This window comes from Rhipicephalus microplus, chromosome 6, assembly GCF_043290135.1.
Source record: "Rhipicephalus microplus isolate Deutch F79 chromosome 6, USDA_Rmic, whole genome shotgun sequence".
Lineage (NCBI taxonomy): Eukaryota > Metazoa > Arthropoda > Arachnida > Ixodida > Ixodidae > Rhipicephalus > Rhipicephalus microplus.
The window spans coordinates 184224099-184246468 of NC_134705.1; the positions used below are offsets into that span (position 1 = coordinate 184224099).

Here is a 22370-nt window from a genome sequence, read left to right on the forward strand (position 1 = left end):
AGAGAAAGCAGCAATAAATAGCTAAGAAACTGTTTTGGTGAGCTTTACGCCATTGCTATCACTAACGTGGGCGTTGATGAGTCGAGTAGCGGTCGTGCAACAGGAAACCTTAGTTAGGTACCAAAAAGAAGTAGTTAGAGAAAAAAAATATTGCCCACGAGTAAAACTACAACAAGAAACAACACTTTCAGATGAACTGTGCGAACGAGAATCTTGTTTCTATATACTTCTGCGTGCCAAGAATGTCACGGCCTACAGTTCTTTATTGTTGTTTTTTTATTCGACAATTATCTTCGTCCACGTCATGGCTAGACCTGCCGATCATATCCCGCCAGCGACTCGCCGAAGTTGGCAGCTCGATTTCCTTGCTTGTTTCTTCATTCGGCCTTGAATTTTCATTTTTGCCTTGATTGTTTGACCTGGAGTACGATTGCGTGACCTGGAGATATTATTTTAGCGACTTCGGCGTGTTCTTCGGCTTTTTCTTCGGCTACGGCTGACATTCGCAACGAGAGATCAGATGAGACGCGTTGAGCCTGGCTGACACCTCGACTTTATACGGTTTGTCGATTGACGTTCGCGTAGTGTGTAGAATATCTATAGCTGCTTGACGCACTGTGACCAATCTGGCCAAGGACGTTTCGGACATCTGTTCTCATACCTGCCACCGCGCATGTGCTTGCCAACACGGCGCGGTGTCGTGTGGATAAATGTCCTCCTCTATCTCGTTCCTGTGTTTTTTTTGTCCTTTTGAATCCAATTCGGACCACCTGTGAAACAGGCTCCCCCTCCACCCCCTCGCGCCATTTTATTGTACTTATATTTTCTTGCTTGATACGGAACTACGATTTGTGGCCCATGCACGTCGCAATGATGGATTGGCAGTCAAAGTTTCAGCCATCGAATCCAAGCAGTACTTCTGTGAATGCGCTCGAAAATACTTTTGCAATCGGTAACAGCTTATGTATTCTTTAGAATGTCACATTATTCGCTACCCTCGGTAATTGCGGCTGAGTGTTTTTACAGCTCCGAACACAAGCTACAGGAACATATGTATGTGTAACAAAATCACTGCCCTGAAATACGCGCGAGCTAATTGATGTCATGAAAATAAGCAAATGCAATTGAACGGGACAGCTAACTAAAGCTTTTATGAATAATAATGCAGCAGCCGTGGGCGTGGCTTGCAGTGATTCTTAGGTTTGACTCACTACGGTAAAGAAATTTCGGCATTTGTAGCGTAGATATTTATATGACTACAGATAAGTACGTAATAATATGCTAGCTGTTTGGTTACAGATATAATTACGTGATTGACAATTCGCTATCATACGAAAACGACCAAGCATGCGTTACAAGATGACGTGCTGGTTAATTTTCAGTAGACGGCCTTGAGGTACAAAAAATTGTCAGGATAACTCGCGTGGCTGCTGCTAGGTGTCGTTACAACGCGCGCTCATAAAATTCGCCTACTTGACAGAGAAGACAAGTGTGCAGGAGAAGCCACTTTGAACCGCAGTGAGAAATGACTTTCTATCCTCTTCCTTGCATATGTCTTTTTGCTACTTCTTTTTCGCTACGTCTTTTTGCTACTTTTTATATCCCATGCCGTAGCGCTGTGCATGCATATATAGTAAGGCTGGATGGCAACGTCTGTTGCGCCTCGGAATGACTTAAAGGTATGTTGAATAAGACGCCACGCCATTTATGCGTGTATTACTCGGTTTTTTTTTCGTTTTTAATGTCCTTAGTTTTTCCAATTTCGCTTTACCCAGCACATTGCGCTCGTCGAAACGCAACCGTTGGGTCTTATACTCCTAAATACGCGCAAAAGCTACGGGACCGGAAAGTGTTGTTCAAACGTCCTCCTATGCGAACCAGTTATCAGAAAGAAGAATCCTTGGAGACAGATGAATATGAATAAGAAGCGCCTGAAAGAAAAAGAAAAAGTCGAGACACTTGCCCCTCCCCCTTCTTCCCCTCCACTAAAGGTATTTTTCAGAGCAGCGTTAAGTATACACTTCGTGTTTAAACCCGCTTCGCAGGCAGTCGTACCAGGCTCCCGAGTCTGGCAAGTCTTCGTCATTAAGAATTACTAAAAGTCCGGGACTTCCAGCGAAGGTTAGAGGAGTTTACAATCGAGCGCCGAATACGCGCGCATTGCTTGCACACATTCGCCTTTTTGTGTTAATGGTTGGTGTTAAATCGGTGAGACCTGCGTTCAGTAAAGAACGAAGGCTTGAAAGAGAAAAAAAAAAGTAAACGGGGGAGGGGGCATTTGATGGCCGTCTCTGTTTGCTCAGTACGTGGAGAGTCCTAATTCAAGCCAGGGTATGGGATGAACAAGGTGTACACAGTGGCAGACTTTTAGAAACGAGTGGTTTTTACTGGCCACGAGATGCTTCTTGCGCAAACATACGACGGAAACGACTGCTCAGTCCGTAGAAGGTGGACGGATAGATGGATGGTCGGTTGGGTCATCGTTGCCGCAGAGCTGCGTGGAAAGATCTTCTAGCACGCCGACCCTGCGCTGCCGGACTTTCCTTTTGGCCTTGTCTGTAAATGAGGCACACGCAGGTCAGCCTTGGTGCCTCGATGTGTACGTAAATCCCCGAGATACTTCGCTCTGCGCGTTAAAAAATGATGAAATGACTCATGTAGTTGAGGCGCTTCATAGAAAAAGTGACCTTCAGTGTACGTGGCTCATACAGTAAGGTCCTCTTCACGGACAGCAGACTTGAAAAGTGCCTTATACGAGCGTTTGCCTGCTTTCCCAAAAGTCCCAGATTCGATACCGGTAGCTGTGATCGCGTTTTGATGAAGGCGCGTGCAATGAGCCGGAGGTGCCTGTTCTGTGTGATGTTAGTGCGCGTTAAAGAGCACCGGATGTTCTAAATTTCCTGAGTCCTCCACTACGGTGTGTTTCATGATCACAACTAGGTTTTGGCACGTAAAGCCTCCAAATTATTATTTTTCGACTGTTACCTCACCGAAGTCCTAAAGGTCTCCTGCATGACCGACCGTCCTTCAGACACAAGCAAGACTTCTTCAAGCGGGGATGAACGATCGACAATTAGCAAGTTACATCTAGGCTAATGACCAGACTAATTACTTCGTACTGTTTACCTTATGACGAATTGCCGCATCATGTAAGAACAGAGATGATGCAGTGCGTTGACTGTTAATACCTTTCCATGCTAGACCACTCAAAGAGGCAGATGTTCTGTTAAATATATTAAAAGAGTTCTTGAACATGTGGTGACGAGAACTCATCGAGCAGTACATATCGCTGAAGCCATGTCACCACAACCAACTAGCTCTTTCTTTCTTTCTTTCTTTCTTTCTTTCTTTCTTTCTTTCTTTCTTTCTTTCTTTCTTTCTTTCTTTCTTTTTTTCTTTCTTTCTTTCTCTCTTTCTTTCTTTCCATTGCAAACATTCAGACAGTCACCGGGTGCTAACGTAAAGAACTGCAGGGAGATAGCTTGAGGTGTTCTTATAGTCACCGATTTACCTTGTGGTGGATAGTGGCGCAATCATTTACATAGGAAAACTTAAGCACAGCAGGTTTACAATACAAAACATAGATTAATAGCAAAGAAACGAAATATGACAGTCGCAAGTACAAAAAGTGCAAAGATTAGACAAGTCCATTTGTCGATGGTCTCGTTGGTACAGTTCTTCAACGCGGCGTCCACGAACTCTACTAGAGACAGTTTAAGAAATAAGGTCCCACCATTGTACGAGAACAAGGATAACGATGGCGCGCGTAAGCTTTCATTCGGACATCCTTCACATGCATGCTGTAGGACATTATCTCGAGGTTAGCAATAGCTTGCAACTCAGCATGTCTGCTTCCTCTCCGAGTGGAGCAGCCATAAAATACGACGGTGTTTAATTAGCGCGCCCATCGGGCGATCCAGGAACCTGTATATACGGGCTTGCACAAGAAGCACGCATGTGCCGCGTTCAACGGAACGACTGTTAGACGAGAGGCGTTCCTTGTACAGATTTATGCGTGTTTGATCTGCCCCGCGAAAACGCTTTACCGAGGCAGTCACTTTCTATTTATGCATCGACCAAGGCTTCGCTGGGTGCTGGAGTATATGGAGCCGCAAAGTACGCGTTCTCGGAGTTAACGTGTGACGCGGTACAACCATTTCAGGTTTTTACTACGCACATAGCACACGCCTCGTTGCGAAGTGAAAGTACTGCAATTCGCTGCCAAAGCGCCTGAATGGTATGATCGGTATGTGGTTTTTCCGAATTCCAAAGACTCGCCCCTACACCGGGTACGGGGTACTACACGTAATCTCTTCCGCCAAGAGAAGTGTCGTGTGTTGGACATCTTACACTCCGATTCGAATGTGAGTTTGTATAGTGGTGAACTACTTGAAGGTGCGTGGTGTGTGTAGATTGTCTAAATGAAGTGACTTTCGGTAAAGCATCGGCCTATATCACCAACGCGATATGCAGCCGTCGATACGTCACGCCCACCTACCACGCCACATGTCTGCACGTCGCCACGAGATGAACGTTTTTTTTTAATTTTTACTTTGTTTTTTGTCACGATGTAAACGTGCGATTTTGGTGCTATTAATTGACTGGGCAAATGAAAGAAAATATGTAACTAGCACCACCTGTATGTCGCCTCTTCCTGCCCTTTCATATTGAATATGAGTAAAGCAGCCTCCGTACGCCGATTTCTGCTTCTAATTTTTCATTTGTTCGTCGTGACATATATATTTTTTTTCCTGTAATGACTTTCGCTAGTCGGCACCCTTCACAAGTTTAAGTATTTTGCCTGACCATTGAGGAAAGAAAACGGTATCTTTACGAATCTATAATACCAGCAAACACACGCTACAGACTACGCAGAACGCCATGAGACATTCGCCAGATTTCAGGTGAAGATTAATCAACATAACTACGGATTCATTATGTCCATGCAAACTATAGTTTAAATGAAAGCATTAACGGTATCTTCAAGTGTCCGGTGTTTTACTCTTAAGAAAAAAAAACGGAAATAGGAAATGAAGATACATAAGAAGAAGGCACCACAAAAAATGTTGCATGATACAGAGACAAATGTGAAGTGGAAACAAGAAATGGAAAACATTTTGCGAACGTAAAGTGAAGTGGGTATCGCTAACGAGTGTTGGCGCAGCGTATTAAAATGAAATTGCGCCGTGAAGCGCACCTATTCGGAAGCAGTTATAGTCATCGTCAACGTCATTCGGCTTAGTATAAGTATACCCTAGGTTAATTTAGTATAACGACTCATGCAGGGCAATGAATGTTGCTGTTCGGGTAACGTTGGGTAATGAATATAAGGTGTTCGCCAGTCTAGCACTAACGATTCACCAGAGTGAAATGCAACGAGGCTATTTACAAGACCATTCGTTAGCTAAGGCATATAACGTGTAACCTCACTCTCATATATAACCAAACACGCGCAATCGACATTGTGTGCGGTAGCGCTCCAGCTTACGCCACTGTCGGCCAAATAAGATGCTCGACACAAGTGTACAGCGACACAGATCCGAGGCGGCACATATTCTGCTCTGAGGTGCGTGCTTCGCAACCAAAGTGCTCGAACGCAAAACCAGTCCTGAAGCACTTCGATTGAGTTCGCCCGTACAACAGTTATAGAACATATTGCGCCATATGCTCGCCTCTATGACTCATCGTACGAGTAACGCTGTGGCGATTGAGAAATCTTTCCTTCGAGTATACAGCCGTGCTGTTTTCGTTCGCGGCAACCTTCGAAAGATTGAAAGATCGCTCCACTCGGTTCGCGGAAACGAAAACAGTGAATCCTGATAGTCTCATTGATGTAGACAACACCTAACATTTGTTAATTATTTTGAATTTCATCAAGTTATCCTTCATGACCATTATCGGGACAATGTTTGAGCGTAGTTGGAGATTACAATATCTACTGGCGCACTGGAAGCGCCAACTGAAAATTAATCTGTAAGCTGTAACGAATACGCGTACATTGGCCATACTTGCCGATCCAAAATAATTTTCATGATAATAGTAAATTATGAAACTATTATGGCCATGTGCACTAGTAAAGAGACGTCAGTGATTCAACACGTGTGTAACGGAACGTAATAGTCGCAATGTCGAAAATAGACACATGGGTGATAGATATATGTCGGAAATTAACCAAGAGCCACGTCTTATTTACTGCCCTAATTTGCGTATTTGATACATTTAGCAGGACGGCAGAAAAAGAAGGCAATAAAAGAGGCCAATGGCAAAAAATGGCTGCAGGTAGTGCAATGAACAATTCGAACAAATATTCGCGAAATTTCCGCCAGGCGTCTAAATTCTTTGCTATAGTGTTGTCGCAAGGGAGTCTCATAAGTCAGGCTGACTAAGATGACTCGAGTCGTCTCCAAAGCTACTACATGCAGGGTGTTTCAAGAAATGCGTCCAATATCATTTAAAATTTACAGCAATTCATTTAAATTACCAATTCATTTAAATATTCCGTTTACTGTGTAAGAATGTATCTTAGGGTGCGCTCAAACATTAATTACCACTGTAATCGTTGAAATTAAAACAGTTAACATTTAAACCAGCGGAAACAGCCGATCGAGTCCAAAGGGCGAATTCACGTCCTCGCTGCAAGTTGCCTGTACTAACTTTTAAATTTTCGGAAGGCGGCTACTTGTATAATCGCCGTTGAGCGATGGAATCTGGCTAATTTAGCCAGCGAAACAGAAAGCGGCGCACCAATAAGCGCATCAACCATTTAACTTCGAAAACTCCCTCAATGACGACATTGTTCACCTCACATTTCGGGAGGAGGATGAGCGAGCGTCGATGAGCAGCCACGAATCGAAGTGTCTATAGATTGAGGGTTTACATAGGCGAGGGAAACAGTGTCGTCACACAGCGGGCATTTTCGAAGTGAATGGCAGATGCCCCGCATGTTGCGTCAGTTTCGCTTTCGCCTGCTATAAAGGTAGCCAGATTTCATCGCTCCGCGGTGACTACCAGTGGCCACCTTCCTCAAGAGAGAGAGAGAGAGAGAATAAGGATGAAAGAAAGGCAGGGAGGTTAACCATGAATGACTGAGCCTGGTAGGCTACTTTGCACTGGGGAGAGGGTAAGAGGAATAACAATGAGAGAGAGAGAGAGAATTTCCATATGAACTATTCGCAGCAAGGACTCGAATTCGCTCATTGGACTCAATCGGCTATTTCCTCTAGTTAGAAAGTTGTCGTAATTTCTATAAGTACTGCTGTAATTATTGTTCGTGTGCATCTGAAGATGCCTTCTTCCACAATAAACGGAGCGCCCCAGGTAGCACACAGATGCCTCGTTTTTGTTATTTTGAGTAACATTGGACACATTTCTTGAAACACCCATGTATAATGAAACATGAGAAAGTATCCATGGTTAAGAAGGTAACCACATTATACCCGGCATGCGTCACTCTTGAGCACGCAAACGTGCTCGACATTCAAAGAAAGGTTGTTTCGCCCGTGCATCCGTATTTTTTCTGCGTCGTTACTACTTATCGTTCGTTTTATTTGTTTTGGAAGAGGGCGCACGAACCTGCAAGGAATAATTACACGAGTCTTATCGGCATTGGGACACGCCCGTCTTGCCGGAGTCCCAGCAGTCGAACTTGTTCAACACATCCGTCAGAGGTCGTTGTCTCGACTGGAGTATCATTGACCAATACGCGTTCCAGTACCTCGAGTGACTCGCACGTCGCGAAGAAACCAGCAAAAAGCTGTTACCGCGCGTGTAAAGTTGGTAACACCACCAATTCTGTGTGTGCGTTTGTGCGTGCACACCACTGACGACAGAGGGCGCAGCATGCGACATGCTTACAGACCCAAGCGAATTTGCTTGGTCATGAGATATTATGTTTATTTCTGTTACGTGGTGGTTGTTCTTGTGGCATTGAGGACCTGAACGAGGGTTACAAAGTTGTGAACTCCTGAAGAGGTAGGCGCTGTTTTGAGTTGGTGTTGTTGCAGTACTGCTTGCTACAACCTTTTGAAGTTGAAACTTTATTTGTGCCGGCAGCATTGAACTTATACATCACGGAGAAAACAAGTCAATGTTAGAATGTTTAAAACACAGTGTGGACAAGGTTCACAGTCAGGTCGCGTTCATGGAAAGCAGCACCATGGCATAGTTCAGTCGAAACGCGTGCTTAAATCTGCATGCATCATGTGTTTACCGCAGACCTCCTTCGTTGTGTACACGTTTGGAATCGTGAGTGCGAAGAACACAGGCACCGTGACAAATGGTTATTGTCGAGCGTCAGGGCACGAAGGCTGAAACTAAGTAAAACATTTAACTCGTGCCTTGTTCAACCGAAGGATTAGGCAAGACCTGCGTGGCGAGCATTTCTGGGGCTTGCATGACGCGGTAACACCGCGATGTGATCGCAAGGCATGCCTCGCTTGAGGATTATGGGTTGATTTACTCCACCACAGGTTTCTTAAGCGTGCACCTAAATCTATGCACACGAGTGATCTTTGTATTTCGCCACCACCGACATTTTCCAGGAGTCGAACCCGTGCTCTCAAAGGTAGCATGGCACATATACATATATGTATACGTGCCGCATATATGCGGCACGTGTTACGCATATATGCATAAGTGTTACGCATATGCATATGTACATATGTGCATGTGCATATGTGCATATGCACATGCATAAATGTTACGCATATATGCATAAGTGTTACGCATATATGCGTAACACTTCTCGCACAAGAGGTGTAAATCCAAATGCAGGGACTGAACGGAAGGGTTGACATTTGCAAAGAGTGTTACAATAACCAAACGCTTTACACCTGTTGTTACAAGTATTCTTTAGAAAGCTAATTTAGTAAAGATACGCGCACAACGCGGGTAAACGCATGCCGCGCAGGTTACTTCGGCCCTGCAGCTCGCCCAAACTTGTAACTCTGCTGCACAGAATTACCGACACAGCGTAACGCTGCGTGGATTGGCGCCTTTTAAGCGAAGACGAGATGCCATTTTCGTTGAAAGCGAGCGCTGATCGTGTACTAGAGCGGGCGTTGTTACACGTTCCTCTACATCACAGGGAGAGGGAGGGTGGGGCAGGGGAATGCGTGATTTCGCGTGCTTCGGCTCTGAAGAGAGGTCGCAGTCGAAAAGCGATCGCCTCGTTTGGGTGAAAGTGTGGGCGTGGTCCCGTCGTGATTTCACCGTCTCTCTTGCACACATGCCTTCTGATGGGGCGCATCGTTTTATCATTAGGGAAAATCGTAACTGCGCATGTGCACGCGAGGACTGCGTTAGAACCTTCTCACTTTCGTGTTTTTAGAGAGCTTTAGTACTGCGGAATGGTGCTACGTACGCATCACGCAAGCGCCTTGCGTTACGAGGCGTCCTTTGCCACTAATCGGCTTTTAGCACGCCGTAGTACCCGCGTACTTAACGAGCGTGAAGCGTGTTGCGTCATCTGGTAGATCGAAATAGAAGTACGTGTTGTTGACAGCCATTGTGAGCCAATCCAAGTGTTATAGCCAGATTATGGCCATATTTTAAGCCACAGAGCCGGTTGGTGCTTGCCTTCGATGCCGCCATTTTGCAAAACGAAGTCTCGCGCTGTGGCGAACTTGTTCGAGAGCGGCGCGATCAGCTCATACGTAAGCACGCACGCATCTCATGCGTGCGTACGTAGCGGCTGCGTACGTAACGCGATACGTGCGCGTTGCGGTCTGCGCATGCGCACTACGCAGAACGTGGCGCCCTTACGTACTCAACGCCACCACGTACGCAGCGTACGCAGTACTAAAACTCTCTTTTGTTGCACGAAGATTGCCCGTTTACAGCACGCCGTTCCTGAAGTTGTGCGGGGGCTTTCTTCATTCCTGGCGTTTATTGTTTTCGTTTAAATAACGGAAAGACGGTTTTGTTGGAGTTGCCCCCCCCCCCCAAAAAAAAAACTGCTGTGATTTGGAAAGGGTAAAGGGACCAATCGGTCGCCAGTGACTTTGTGCTCTAAACTACACTTTGTCAGTAACTCGTAAGCGACAATAGTATGATAATCGTATTCCAATTCTTTCTACTTTCACGTTTTCTGACACTTTTTTTTTTCCTTTCTTCAGACGTCTGAGCTGTTGCGCGTACATTATCTGCTTTGAAATTTCAAAGAGCCGCTATTTCAGAATCTGGAATCACTCGAATTTAAACTAGTCTGTTATAACAATTTAGAGCTTTTCAATGATTCCACATTGCAAACCGATCACATTAATTACATCCTGATTTCAGATAATGAGGTTTGTAAGTCCTGATATTTAACGATCTGAGTGAAATCAGAGGTAACTGTTCTGTGGCTTCGAAAAATCGACATTTTCCGAAGGTGTTTTAAACGTTCTTGTGGGAATTATTCACTGATGATACCCGTAACTCGACTGTAAGTTGTATGAGCAAACCGACTGATAAGAGATATTCTTGTTATGAAATATTATCTTGTGAATGTCCGCGAGTACCTTTGGCAATGTCGTGGTGCTACCTTAACTTGTGAAGTAATGAACCCGTACCTTATAAGTACTCCTCCTTTTGTTACGTCAGAGATTTTTCAGCTGCAAGTCAAAACAAAAGCTACACGATGTACGTACTAATTATACAAGAGACTGGGAGTAGAAGCCCGTGCAACGTTTTTGCGCCATCATCTTCGCATTACTGTCATTAGCTTTTACACAAATCAGTGTACTCACATTTATTTCAGCGCATTTCGCGTGTGTACAGGGACTGAGAACATCGGGGATATTCGTCGAAATCTCGCGCGTAAGTTGCGTGATCTGTGCGCTTGTGCCATTTCTCGTGTGCACCCTGCTCCCCCGAGTTTTCCTAGATTACAGGTGATGACCTCCACTAAAGTTTCGTTTTGGAGGTCGCCAACAAAGTTTGACGCGACGTCTAAAGGTTAAACCAAATGCTTGAACAAGAAGGTGGCTTATGTGTGTGCCGACTTGGCCGAACTTAGAAGTGTGGCTGATGCGCACGCTATGTAGTCACTCACGAATGTGAGTGACTACACTCATGGTGTCTTAGCGATATGTAGTCGCGCTAGAACACCATGCACAAAAATGCCAAAAGTCAAAATAAGACAAAGCTGAGAAAAATCTATAGGCACGCTAAAGTCAAACTCTCCCGCAACCTTCAATTAAGGATAGTATGGTTTAATTCTATGTACCATCACCTATAATCACGGTGCAACGTCACACGCCCGGGATTCTGGGAAACAGAAACTGAGAAAAATTCATAGCCATGCCTAAGTCAAACTCGCCCGTAACCCCAATTAGCGGAAAACAGTTTGACCATTGTGTACAGTAGTATGTATTCACGATACGACTTTAGAAGCGCGGGATTCTGGGAAACCAATTAACCTTCGCATCTGACACCAGGGGTCGGGTCAGTCTACACGACTACGTCACGCAACAGACGATGCTGGAGAAGTTGCCCGCGTCGCCTGCTCGTAATACAAAAAAAAAAAAAACTAAAAAAATGTTACGGAATCCCTGTTGGTTTAGCTAAGCCGCCCAACATTTGCCGCGTGCGTATAACGAACGAAAATTCCCGCAAGTAAATCACGAGAAAAAAAAAACAGGATTACTGGTTTATGGCTTCGCGAAGGTCGAATCTTCGTCTACAAACGAGCCAGAAGTCAAGTACAGTCTCGTAATAAAGATTTCCCACGCAATCACGCACTGCGGCTACCGAAAATGCAAGAAGCCACCGTTTTACGATGTCTGGAGACTCGTTTGAGGGCTCTGCTTCTTTTTGTCCTCCCAAGACGGCGCTGGGAATGCCGCGAACACTCTCTCCTCCTTTTTTTTTTCCCGTTGAGAACCTTAAGTTATGCATCGTTAACGAGCGGCATGCGCTTAATATCTCATCCGAGCTTGATTTTTACGATCATCGCATCAACGACACACCGTTTGGCGAGTGAGTGTACAAGCGTTAACGTGCACATGCTCAAGGCTTAATACTCTCCGGGCTTCTTTAAACGCGCATGTACGGCATATATCTTCAAGCGCCTCGTCTTATACAGCCACCGTTTGGCATGCTGTCCCGTCGAAAAGCAAACAATGCACTCTTCTGTCTCTACATCGTTCCTCTGGCTCTGGGAAGGGTGGCGCGCGTCCAAGGTTAATAAAGCAAACGACGGCAGCGTCTGCGGCCTCCGATAGAAGTGTGCAGTGTTGTCGAATCAGAAGCTCCAGTTTGCCGTTTACATTTCTGATCAGTTGATAAAACTGCGGCGCTGAAATTAATGATGGTATAGAGCTTTCAGGGTATAAGTCAAAACTAACTTATCGCTTCAGTTCGTGTCCCTTCGGAACAGTGATGTCGCATGTCAAGTACCATCACCTGCGATCGTTGATGCTTCTTTCGAACCAAGCAGCCGCGCTACGCAGAATATACATATTCAAACGACCTATACGACAGAAGAGTGCCGATGCGGTCGCAATGACACTTGCGACAACGGCGTGGATGTATTTCGTTTTCCCGCGTTGCTGCTATGGTGGATGCTGTGTCGATGTGCGCCGTTCCCAATGAGACGGGACACACTTGTCTGGGCGGATAGCGCTGCGCGCGCTCTCCGTGCCAATTTGAAAAGTTAATGAACCGACGCAGCAGCGACACGCAGTGAGGCGACCTTCAGTATATATATATATATATATATATATATATATATATATATATATATATATATATATATATATATATATAATGTGGTTTTGGCTCCCAATCTTGTAATGTAATTTGTCGCACGTCAGACCTTCGTCTAGGAGTTTGTTGCTTTATAATCACTCTTTAGGTTTGCATTTTCTTCGCCGTGTCATCATATCTTGTAATGAGACGGGTCTCCGTGGCGAGGTACCTATATACTGTACGGCATATATACCGTACGAGTCACCTTGCGGTGTCCTTCACGGAGGTTTTGACTTCACGGAGGTTTGTTGGTTTATAATCACTCTTTAGGTTTGCATTTTCTTCGCCGTGTCGTCATATCTTGTATTGAGACGGGTCTCTGAGGCGGGGTACCTATATACTGGGCGGCCTATATACCGTGCGAGTCGCCTTGCGGTGTCCTTCACGGAGGCTTTGACAAAAGGGACGCTCTGCGACGGACCTACGATTTCGTTACGGGGAGATCGCCAGGAGGGTGGAACGTTGTTGGAACGCGTAAAAAATTGCAAAAGATTTACTATCACTGTCGGGGTAGCTCTCAGATATTTAAAGCCATGACGGGAGTATACTGTGGGTTTAGACGCACCGATCCAAGTGTAAAGATACACACCATGCGGTGCGTGTAGAGTGTAGTGGGAAACGGCTCGAAACCTGACACTTTTCCTGTAACGGGGTTCACCCTGCAGTCCAAGGCAATATGAATGAATTTTTCGAAGAATCAGGTTTACGGACAACGAAGCAAGACACACTCTTAACTGGTTTATACAACAAAGATGAGGTTTTCTCACTGTGACTGAGTTCGAAACAGGATTAAACTTTAGCATTGAGCTGCATAGAGTTTGTACTTCATTATAAATTACCGATAAGTGGCCTGAGCCACTACCTGATCTTAAGGGTACTGCGCCATCCATACATTCATTTATTCATCTGGGGAAACAGGATTGCAGGAACAATCACCTGAGCTTCTGCAGCCTGTACGTCTACCCTAGAGCAAAGAGTCAGTCACTGAATGAAGGCTAAAGTGGCATCACTTAACAAATTGGAATAAGCTCGGCCTAGTTGGTAGTTTGTTATATTACCGTGTTAACTAAAAAGTTTGGTTTACGGGCAAGCAAAAAAAAGGAAGGATGTAGTGATGTTGTCGCAACGAATATCTCTCGTTTGTCGACTTCGGCCTAATGTTGTTGTTAAATCAGCGCGTGTCATCGTTCAGTTAGCGTAAACCATCACCAAGCAGCATTAGTCATTGTATAGGCAACACTTGTCATCAGTAGATGGTTCTAATTAGTAGGCGAAGAAAGACGGTAAGAAAGGAAAACCATTGTTCGATAAATCTCACAATGTTCTGTGAGATATACGCTCGCACATAAAGCTTCCACCCACTCGACTACAGCAAGAAGCTACGAGAAGAAAACCTTGCCAATTTCTGACATAGAAAGTTATTGAGTCAAAAAAAAAACTGAGAAGATTCTACGTGTATATGTAGTTCTGGCTAGAACTGCAAATTATTTTGTCCTAAACCTTGAAATAAATGGGGTGAGCAGGTTCTGTCGAACCGGCACGTCAACTTTGAATGGTGTCTCAGCAACAGTTTGCTTAACAGAACAGCGCTGGGTATAAAACAAGGAACTAACATTTAATGATTGTAAGTGCGATTTCGAGGGGACACATCGCATGAATCGTTTGTGTTTCGCAACGCTGTTTCTGTGTAACCAGATGCGGAAGGCAGTAATGTCTAGATCATGCGAACGAAGTTGTGCGAATAGTCGAAACCTGTGTTTTCGCGTCATTCGCGCGCTCTATTGTCGTGATCCTTAAGAGAGAACGACAGAGCAGAGTGGGTCAGGACACAAACGTGTGAGAAGGACGGTCGAAATAAAGAAAATATAGGTAGGAATAAGCAGAACAGGTATTGCGCGTAGGCAAGATAACCGCTGGTTGAGAGTTCAACAGACTAGAATTCAAGAGAAGGCAAACGCGCAAGGAGAGTCAGAAAGTTAGGTGCCGAGATGAGATAAAGAATTTTGCGAGGATAACATGGCTTCCGCAAGCGCAATACCGGCTTGCTTGGTGAAACACGAGAAATATATTTTTTTTCCTTCTGCGAGTTCGTTGAAGAAGAAGATGATGATGATGGTAAGTTTTTTTCAAAGTTACATAACCATGCACCCTGCGCTTACGCAACATCCACAAAATACTGAATGTATTCGTTTCGCAATGGTGTTGCAGAAAATTTATGGCGTGAATTTGTATATGTACGTTCATTTCGTTTCTCGGGGACACGATTAAAGCGTCAGGGATGTTCGCTGGTTTGTATGCGTGAATATGCAAATGAATCTCTATTCTGTAACACTGTGACTGTTAAGGAAAGCGTGCTTAATGCCGTTTGCCTATTCATTAGACGGATCACTTTTCTTCGAATCTCTTTTTGCAAGGCTAAACGATGAAAAGCACATTACTTTGCAGTACACACGCATGTTCCCGTATTGCAATGAAGATAAAAAAAAACAAGCTCCCCATGCCTCCCTTTGCAGCTAGCCATGCATATCTGATGAGATAGAGCACACACACTTAGGGTATTTAGAGGCATAATTAAGGTGAGTGAAGGAACAAAAAATTAAATAAACATGGTAAATGCCAGCGCCAAAGATGGAACTTGGCCAATGTTGTCGCTGACTTGGATTCTACCCAAATTTCATATATGCGTTCGGTATGATACAAAATGACATTTACAAAAAAGAAACGTTCGTTTAAACGACCACTTTTGCGAAGTTATCGTTGTCTGCGACGCCCGTGTTATGCACTTGAAAAAGACAGAGTTGCTTGAATTTTTTTTTCTGAGATCTGACGTGCTACGTATATAGACGATTCTCGTTAAAGAGTTACGTGAACTCTCTCGGGGATCGTTATACGGTTTCCGGAGTGTCGTTGGACCGAAACCCGGTGGAAACATGACTCTGTGGAGATTCATACCCGTGGCAAGTGAGGCATCACGTGAGTTGAGAGTATGACTGCGTAGATGAGCGTGAGAGTATATATCCGTTGACACTTCCACGGCTGGACGAAAGGAGCGGCATGAACGCAAGAGTTTCTTGGGAGGCCGGCGCTGAATATGCGCAATGCTTCTTTTCTCACGACAAAACCGTGATCGGTGATAATCAACTGCATCCCCAGCGCACCATTCATTGCGTGGCTTCTACGGAAAAACTGTGTTTAGAAAAAAAGTGTTTAACGATTTCGAGTACTGGTTGCTCTACTATGGGACACCACAATGGCTTACGAAGACAATTGCTAGACGACGTTTATGAAAACAATGTCAGTAGAGAGGCTATACACGGTTTCAAGACTGCAAGCGTTGTGCCCCAAAAAACTTCCGGTCACCCCATTTACCAGTGCCTAGTGTCGAACTAAAAGCAAGTTTTCAAATTTCTTTCGTAATAAGGAAAGTCTCTCTTTAGTTTTTCAGATAAAAGGAACGTGCGTAAAATTCAAGGGAACCGTTTATAAATTTTCTGTAGCCCAACAGAACGCTTACTTGAATATATTTTGTCAAATAAAGAAAGAAAAGTGCAGAAATTCAGCAGGCTATTTTATAAAGCTTTTCTTGCCAACCGATGCAATTTAAGGCACATCTGTAAACAAAACGAAATGCCATCAAGGGCCTCTGTGTGTGTAAACAGTAGAAGGGTATGAGTCTGTGAACTTATCAGTAGCACCGCGAGGGTCAACGTATCTGGGACCGAACCGCCTCGTCTGCTGCTCAGTAGCGATAGCACGGAGCACTTCCAAACGAAGTATTCTCCCTTGTTAACCGCGTCTTCTATGCTGATGTAAAAAAGAAAATCGTTTTATTAAATAAAGGTTCGATTCCTACAACCAAATCAAACGTCTCTCTGAGGACGTATGCTGGAATCTGACGTAAAATTTTTATGGGCTGGCGCTGTATTCTATCCAACACTAGGGACACATTTGTGGCCCATTCAGCTGAAATTAGCCAAAAAATTCCATGGAAAGTGCTTCATCTCTATGCACTTTCAAACGCGAAGTTGACGGCGCTATGACATAACAATTCGTGTCTCGTTTGCGCCCGGGACGGCTCAGTGCTCTCCCATAGTAGAGTACCCTGTACTCTAAATCGTTACCCCCCTTTTTGTAATCCCCCCCCCCCCATTGTGCTCTCCCATAGTAGAGTACCTCCTACTCTGAATCGTTACCGACGTCTTCTAAACACACCTGAGCCTGGCACAAAATGGCCGACATTCCTCAACACTCACGGCGTTATTTTTGACGCCGTGGCCTCATCTAATGCGAGGCTCACAGGACGGCTAAGCTCTATAATATTAGAACACCTCGTACAGTAAATCGTTAACGACTACTTCTAAAGCCACCTGAGCATGGCACAGAGTGGTTAAACACACCTGAGAGGCTGGCACGAAATGGCCGACATTCCTCAACACTCACGGCGTTATTTTTGTCACTGTGGCCTCATCTAGTGCGAGGCTCACAGGACGGCTAAGCTCTACAACGTTAGAACACCTCGTACGACTACTTCTAAAGCCACCCGAGCATGGCACAGAGTGGCCAGCATTCCTAATATCAGCAAAAAAATAGCTCGCTGCTTTCCCATAACTGAGTACGAAGTGGTCGAATTTGTTAAACTCTCTTTTCTAAACAAATACCAAACGTGTTCCCCTTGCTGTTGTCATTAGTCAGCTAATTGATGATGCTGGTGGCCAGCATTTTACTGCTGTCTCATCGTGGAGTGTCGCTGACACCCTGGATCATTTACAGTTTGTTCTAAACGGCGTAGTCAGTGCGCCAAATCGTCACACCTTGGTAACTGCTGGACACACATTTTTCAACGCGAACGCCTCAGGTGCCTCACGATATGTGAAAGTGACTGTTTGCGCCGTGAACACAGGTGGCGCGAAAAATCACGATGACGTCACTAATTACCGAAATTTGACGTCATCACATGATATCGACACTTGACGAAATTTGTGCTGGTCACGGAGGCAAGGCAAAACCGAGTGACACGGAGAGAGAGAGAGAGAGAGAGAAATACAGAGGAAAGGCAGGGAGGTTAACCAAGCTTGGCTCGGGAAGCTTGTAATGCCTCCGATCTCTGAGCTCGTGAAAGAATCACAGCAGACCTACGGACTGAATGACGGTGAGTGGGGTGAAGCGTCGGAGGGTGTTATCGGCAAACCGTAAATCGTCCATCCGCCCGTCCGTCAATCCATTCATCGGTCTGTCTGACCCTCTGTCTGTCTGCCCACCCGTCCGCACCATCTGAGTGAGTCATCGAACTAGGTGGTCACTAACCACCACGAGCTAGGAGGGCTTAAGGAGCTTCGCCTTTAACCCACGTGAAGCGGAGAAAGCTTGTGGAATATAGCGGGTCGACACGTCAACTGCGAGGACAAAAAAAAAAAAAACTCACAGCATATCCACGGAGTGAATGATGCTGAGCGGGGTGAAGGGTCCGTCAGTCCGTCCGTGCTTCCGTCCGTCCATCCATGTGTCCTTTCGTGCGACTGTGCATCCGTTCGTGCGTCCGTCCGTCCGTCTATGCATCCGCCCATCCATCCGTCCGTCCGATCATCCGTTCGTACGACCATCCATGCGTCCATCCGTGCGTTCGTCCATCAAACCGTCCGTTCGTACGTCTGTCCATTAGTGTGTTCATCCGTCCGTCCGTGCGTCTGTCCATCCATCTAGTAAACACTCCAAGTAGTACCGCTATCTTACACCTTTTCATCATTATTCATCATATACAAGTACCGCCATCCAGCGGACACTCCAAATACTAAACGAGTGGTGGCTACCTACTGAGACTACCTACTACTACTGCTACTCCTGAGACAACCACTGAGACCACTACTGAGACTACTGAGACTACTGAGACTACCTACAACTAAATACATCATGGACGCACGACCCACGGCTTAAGGAGCTTAGTCCCTGAAAGAAGACAGTGTATTTCACGTTACAGACAGCTTTATTTTAAATGCGGAACATTTCAGAGTCGCGCGATGTCGTGCTTCGGTGTCGATGGTGGCGCCGCCACACCCTCGCGTATCGTGTCGCATGCTCGCGACTCGTGCCGGCCCAGGAAGACACCCTCAAAACTGTCGCTCTCCTTTCCTTCCAGGGAAAGAAATTCAGTTAAGAGTGTCTTTACTTGGCTTTCGCTTAACTTTGAAGTCAACGCGTCTACTTCATTCAATAAAAAAGGTCACAAAAAGGAAATAAAAATGAAGCATTCCCAAACCATACCCAGTTGCACCACGGGATACCCCCCCCCCCCTCCTCCTGTTCTCACTCTGCGACACACTTACTCGAACACCCCAGTGAAAAGAAGCGGGTGGACTTTTTGTTTTTTTTTTGTTTTTTGTATATATACATTAGATTGAGCACTATAATTTTCTATCTAATCTGCGAACTTTATACTTTTACCCTAATTATTGTAAAGCTTTATGCTATTTTATGAAACCACTCAATTCTTGCCTTCGATCGTCACTTTGATCGTCTCTCACAGTACAGGTGGGGCCCGTTTGTTATCCAAGCCTTACCGCCGGCTTTAAATATATAGTGGTAGAATTTAATTATCTTTCAAGGTTTAATTGATTCTCAGGCCTTATAAGATCACGCGCTGATGCAACGCTGCGCAGCACTGGATACGGAAGTCCTTCCCGTGCTCCAGCTCGTCGTCGTGTGTAATTGCGCGCAAAAGTAGTACAACGCCGACATCATAAAGGCACCCCACTCTCTCTCAGACCCCCCCCCCCTCGCTCTCCCAGTCGGCGCATGCAATACGTGTCACATATATATAACGGGTCACTTGCTCTAGGCCTAAGCCCCGCGGCACGTTCTAAGCAGCGATTCTGCCTGTACATAGCTAAGCCTAAATCTAGGCTTAGCCCTCGAGCACGCCCGCGCGAGCCGACCGACCGTTAGCATCGCATTCCTCGCCTTTGCGTGCGCGTTGCCGCATTCTCGGTTGCTCTCGGCGAGCTTTGCGGTCGACTCTCTCGAAGGTTTTCGAGGAACGAAAATAATTAAATGAAAAAAAAAATCAAATAGAAGTCTACAGGCGGGGAAAGATTTATGGGCCGCCATATACCTACACTATACCTAACCTACATACTTTTCTTTCGTTTTCTCGGCAAAGTTTCGCCGTAGATTTCTTCGTTTTTTTTCTTTTTGCTGCCGCGCCGGTTCTGCCACCGCCACGCTCAGGACTCGGAAGTTTTCTCTTTCTGACAAGGTGCGTAATAGACGCGGAGAAAAAAAATGATTGACTGCCTCTGCAACGGCGCGCCGGTGTGCACGATGCGATGGCCAAGGACGGTATACCTCTTCCCAGCCCTTTGCGCGCGCGGCATTGCCTTGTAGACCACCGCGCAGGGCTCCATCTTCTGCAGCCCGCGCCGCCAGACGTGTTGCGCTGCCTTGTGTCTGTATATATATCGTATTCGTTGAAACAACTCGAATGTCTATAGCTCTGTTCGTTTGAATATACGCACGCATGCTCACACACGCTGCGGTGCACAAGTGGTTATATGGTTCTCGCTGGTTTGCCCGAAGGTTATGGGCTGGTTCTCGCTGGTTCGCCCGAAGGTTACGGGTTCGAATCTCGATTGTGGCAGCCTCACGTCAATGGAGGTAGAACGCTATAGAGGCGCGTGTGCGTGTATTTATGGGCGCATTGAGCTGTATTCACACGACGAACGCGATCGCGAACGAATCAGTCACGTGGCATGTGACGTCATTGTGGTCTCCCCGCAGCCAGCATTAGCACGACTGGCTAGATTTCACGCTGCAAGCGAGGATTTCGGCATTGCCTCCCGACGGTCCCGACTGTGGTTTGGGCCTCCGTTGTTGAACGAATCGCTCCGCGCGTACCGAAGTGGGGACGCGAAAATGGCTGACGTATGGTAACGTAGAATGCGCAATCCACAGGCCCAAATCGCGATTTTGTACGTCGTTGAATACAGCTCTAAGGAATGTTAGTTGGCGGAAGTTTCCAGAGTGCTCCCATAGGGCGTCTCTCATAATTATATTGTGCTTTTCCAACGTAGACCTCGAGTAATTCTTATTATCGTTTCTACTACGCGCCAGCCGTGCTCCATGTAAGTAGACGGGTTCGTATAACAATACACGATAAGTACAATATGAGTATACAAAGAACACCCGATGGGTACAATATGAGTACAATGAGTACAATACAAATAGTGAGTACTATATGCACGTACGTAATATACTTTCGCTGTGCAAAAATGCGTTTACGTAAAATACAAAGTACGAAATTACGCCGTACGCCTGTCAATCAAGTGGTTGTGCGAAAAGAGCCTTTGCGTGTCGCTTTCCTTCGTGTGTAGCATGCGTCACCGCATTCGAGATAAAACAGGGTACAAACTGTTGGCGGAAGTCGATAAATGTCGTGTAGCTGAATGACTTAAGAAGTGACGACATATGAATTTCATGCTTTATGAAACGTCTTACTTTATGCGAATAGTTTATGGAGTCATGACCGGTAGTCAGAACTGGGAAAATAAAGTGGTCTCAAGCTTTTCGCTTAATATAGTGGTTTTGGGACGTTAAACCCCACATATCAATCAATCAATCAAGCTTAATGACACTTAATGACACTATGGGGTCGCTTAATGACACTATGGGGTCACTAAAGCGGAAAGTGTACAACCATTGCGTTTTGCCATTTCCAACACGCGGTGCAAAAACATCACAGAAACTCGAGAAGCGGAACACCCAGCGAGCAATGCAACGAAAAAAAAAAATCTGATAGGCGCACTTGTAAAATATCTAGACAGCAGAGCAGAGAACATGCAGTTGACATAAGGCGAAAAAATGCACTCGTGCAAGTCATGTCTCGAGAAGCATAGATAACGAATGGTCCGCTGGAGCGCCTGCGTGGATACCAAGAGTTGGAAGGTGCGGCCAAAAACAGCCAAGGGTTATGTAAAGCGAAAAAAATTAAAGAGTTCGCTGGCATGAAATGGAGTCGGATCGTGGAGGATGGCGTGGGTTGGAGATCATTCGTTAAGGCGTTCGTATTGTAGATGACATCACACAGGCTGATCGTGGTAATGGTAATTTTGTATATCTCCGTAATGTACATGGTTGACCGTCGTTGCCAGTTCAGGTGGGAGGACCTCGTCAGGCGTCAATTCATTTAGTCGTGTCTTTTTGAAGAGTAAATATTTTTTGTACTTGAATGAAATCAAAATCGATATACTTCTGCAAACCATCATATGTTTTTAGTCTTTGATTGTATCGTTTTTAGGCGCGAAGCTCCTTAAGTCGTAAGTCTGTCCATCGTGGCCACCGAGTTAGACTCTTGCAAACTGCCCCTTACTTCGTCCTTGCAAACATTCCGCTACGCCCCATCACCGATACACCACTTCAGCGACCACAAAGCCGTTATAATGAACGGGGAACTGAAGCGACGTATAGCTACCACTTGCAAATAGTGAAATTTCTAGTATAAATATATACAGTGTTTGGCACGTCTTTGATCATGTATTGGGTGATATTCGCGCATGGTTCACGGTTTACCGACGAAACCCTCCGGCGCTTCGCTTCACTCATCATCATTCACTCCGTAAATATGCGGTGACATTTTTTTTTCGCTTTTTCTG

The 22370-nt window shown here is 45.4% G+C and overlaps 1 protein-coding gene and 1 long non-coding RNA gene across 2 annotated transcripts in view; one reads left to right on the forward strand and one right to left on the reverse strand.

Moving 5' to 3' along the window:
• The window catches only part of LOC142765727 (uncharacterized), a 327820-nt gene that overhangs the window by 126223 nt on the left and 179227 nt on the right, over nt 1-22370 (forward strand). The window lies entirely within an intron of this gene.
• LOC119167019 (uncharacterized) overlaps nt 1-22370 on the reverse strand; it is a 36232-nt gene that overhangs the window by 9054 nt on the left and 4808 nt on the right. The window lies entirely within an intron of this gene.